The 3579-nt window shown below is 33.9% G+C and overlaps 1 long non-coding RNA gene across 1 annotated transcript; it reads left to right on the forward strand.

Moving 5' to 3' along the window:
* Nucleotides 1–2181: 2181 nt before the first annotated feature.
* On the forward strand, nt 2182–2704 carry LOC108377938 (uncharacterized). The gene is made up of 3 exons (XR_001849375.1): nt 2182–2373; nt 2439–2535; nt 2590–2704. It is a non-coding gene; the product is annotated as an uncharacterized LOC108377938 (long non-coding RNA).
* Nucleotides 2705–3579: the final 875 nt, after the last annotated feature.

A 3579-nucleotide genomic window follows, 5' to 3' on the forward strand; every position in this document is an offset into this window, starting at 1 on the left:
TTCTGAAGATATATCACCGGAATATACTGAAAATTCTCTTCAGATAACACGCTCTTTGAAATACATTTATGCAAGTTTTATGTACAGTATGTAATAAATAAATAAACGGTTTAAAATTCATAAACTGCACTTTATTTACATAAGATTAACAGAACTCAAACATTTTTAACCGACTTCAAAAAAAGGGGAGGTTATCAATTCGTCGAAATACATAACCTGGGACCACGTGAACCGATTTCAATAATTCTGTTTTTATGATGACACCTCAAGGGCCGTCCCGTAATTTGGGTTAGATCCGATGATTGGATCATGAAGAAATTAACGGTGCACGTAAATTTGTATATGAGAATTGAAGTCGGTTGTGTTCTTTCCTTAAAAACTACTTGTTTAATAAAAAGTTCTATAAACTCAAGATGAGCTCAACTTTCAAAAGTACCTAATAAAAAATTTTTAAAAAGAGTCAGTAAAAATAAATTTATTGATTCCAAGAAATTTTTACACTTTTATGTTAATTTTTCGATTTCTGGTTTCTGGTTTTCGATAGAGGTGGTGAATTTTTCCCGATTTCACATTTTTTAATATTTCGAATACCGAAAAAATTATCTGAACACTTAAGAAAAACGAAAAATTCATATAAAACGACGGACAAGAAATGGAAAAGAAATTTTCTTCTACCAAAATTTCTTAAACCAGTTTGCAGCTCTCAAGAAAAAAATGGTCGTATATTATTTTCTCATGAAAATTTACAGCAAAAGCGAAGCGCTTTTATCAAGCAACAGAAATTATAATAAATTTTTCTTATGATTTCCTTGAGAGCTGGATTCTTAGCTTTAAGATACAGTTTGTATTTGAGGTTATTAGCTTTAGGGGTGGTTTGAACCCCAAAACCCACCCCTTGTGTGCGCTAATGTGCATACGTAACTATATTTATATAATTGTAATTTTTATTTTATTTTAATACATATTTTTGTAATCCGTTATTTGTATTGCGCAATAAAAGATTAATTCTTAATATATAACAAATAAAGAATAATGAAAAATGAAAACAAATTTTTGGCAAATGGGCGAGGCACTGCCCATTCTCTGTATCTCGGTTACCGTTCTATCAATTTGTACCAAACTTGGTATAATTATTTTACTTCGCACACAAAAGCCAGAAATTTAAAACTTTAGAAATCGGACTAAAATTACGCTTTTCATATAACGGCAAATTTCAGAAATGCTGGACCATCCCTTCTTACCATGTAACGGTAGCTTTCGGAAAGGTGAAAAAACTATATTAAGAGGTACTTGCGCCGGGTATTCAATGTTAAGGTTCGCCTGAACTTAATTTTTTTTTACTTGTTGTACAATATGTTATTTGTGTATGCATATAAAGTGCATTTAAATGAAAACATAAATTTCTTTTAAATTCGATGTTTAATAAACTTCACAGTAGTTTCATTTTAATTTTGAGCCCTTTTTGCAGTTATTATGTAGCTGGGTAGCACATAAATTAAATAACTGACGTTCATTTCATAATATTTCGTTTAATATTTCATTTAAAATGCCAAATTTCTTGGAAATACATTAAAGTTTACAAAAGGAATTTCACTACTAATTGACTACTCCGTGAATTTATCTACTACCATTTTCGCACCAATTTCATTCTTTATCGTTTCTCCGTCCTTCGTAAACACAAGGGAGTGTCAAACCGCGGCTGTCAATAATTATGAAACCTTTTATTAATGAATCATGCTAGAGAAGTAAAGAAACAAAGCTATTATCAAGAGTACCGAACAACGCATGTAGTTGTAAGTATACATAATTCAGTAATTTAAGTTTAGAAAATTATTGACAGCCGAGGTTGGACACTCCCTTAAAAAAGGTTGCATTTACAAAGGATAGATAAAGGGGAAGAAAGAAATCCCTTGGATCGAAAATGGTAGTAGAAAAGTACGCAAAGTGGACAATTAGTATTGAAAATTCGCTGTGTAAATTGTAATGAATCTTGGCAAAACTTCTGCAACAACATAGAAGCAGGGTGCGTATTTGCACACACATGCTCAGCAGCCGGATTCCAGCTTTCGCTATCGCTAAAACTCCATCGCCAAAAAATACTAAATGGATTTTAGCAATTTTGGGAGATTTTTGCGATTCGCGCTTAAAAAATCATCTCTAAAAAGTTTCATTATTGGTTCATTTTTTTGGTGGGTTTTAGCGATGAACAAAATGAACCCGGATAAAGTGAGTGAACAGTTTTTGACAGCTCATCAGCTAAAATGGCGATTCCAGCGTCTTTTCCATTGCTACAAATCTCCATTGTTGGCTTAAAATTCTGCGAATTTGGCGACTAGAAAAAGTTGGTGCTAAAAAAATAACGCGACAAAAAAGGTAATGCTTATATTGTTTTTTGTTAAAAATACTCTTTTATATTAAAGAAATTGTTTAATTAATAGCAAAATATGGAAAACCGCAATAGCAAAAGAGTGACAAGGATCAAAAATATATGCTCGTTCAATATTTGGAGGATCATAGAGAATTTGCTCACGACAGGTATGCAAAACATTTTCCCGTAAATGATTTTGTTTAAGTTTTTTCTTTTTTAAGATTCGTCAATGGCACCGGGAGCAAAAGTTTAGCTGAGCAGTGGAACCACCTCGCCGAAAAATTAAATGCTTGCGGAGGATCCATAAAAGATGGTGAAGGATGGAAGAGAGCGTGGGTAAATATGAAGTATATATGTTTTGAAAATGTACATAAGTAGCACTAAGATTCTTAAAATTGTTTTCGATTAATGATAGGAGCAAGGCTAAACANGAGAAGTAAAGAAACAAAGCTATTATCAAGAGTACCGAACAACGCATGTAGTTGTAAGTATACATAATTCAGTAATTTAAGTTTAGAAAATTATTGACAGCCGAGGTTGGACACTCCCTTAAAAAAGGTTGCATTTACAAAGGATAGATAAAGGGGAAGAAAGAAATCCCTTGGATCGAAAATGGTAGTAGAAAAGTACGCAAAGTGGACAATTAGTATTGAAAATTCGCTGTGTAAATTGTAATGAATCTTGGCAAAACTTCTGCAACAACATAGAAGCAGGGTGCGTATTTGCACACACATGCTNGGCCAAACACTAACATATGTGTAAGCGCCAATCTATTATTATTATTAAGGCTAAACAAAAAACCCAAGATTTGAGTAATGCTATGGAGCGAAGCGGGGTAAATTCATCAATTACCGAAAAGCATCTCAGTAACCTCGACGAGCGCATCATTGGCGTGATGACCACAGTGGCAGTGGTCGGTCAAAGAGAAGTTAGCGAGCCACTGGTGAGTTAAGAACATTTCCATNCGCCCCTGTGGACCACTTTGAGATAGAGGTATGTACATACGCCTTATGATTGTCTCTGTTTTTTATTTAACTTTTTATTACAGTTTCTTGAAGGAGGCGATGAGGAACCGCAAATGGCACCGGATATGGTTCCTCAGGATCCACTTCCACCACAACGTCGGGCTCCCAAACGCAAAAATTACTTTTTAGAAGAGAGGAACGCCAAAATGATACAATTAGAAGAACGCAGAGTCGTCTTGGCGGAAA

This window comes from Rhagoletis zephyria, unplaced genomic scaffold, assembly GCF_001687245.7.
Source record: "Rhagoletis zephyria isolate East Lansing unplaced genomic scaffold, Rhagoletis_zephyria_1.1 Rzeph_scaffold_13026, whole genome shotgun sequence".
Taxonomy (NCBI): Eukaryota; Metazoa; Arthropoda; class Insecta; order Diptera; family Tephritidae; genus Rhagoletis; species Rhagoletis zephyria.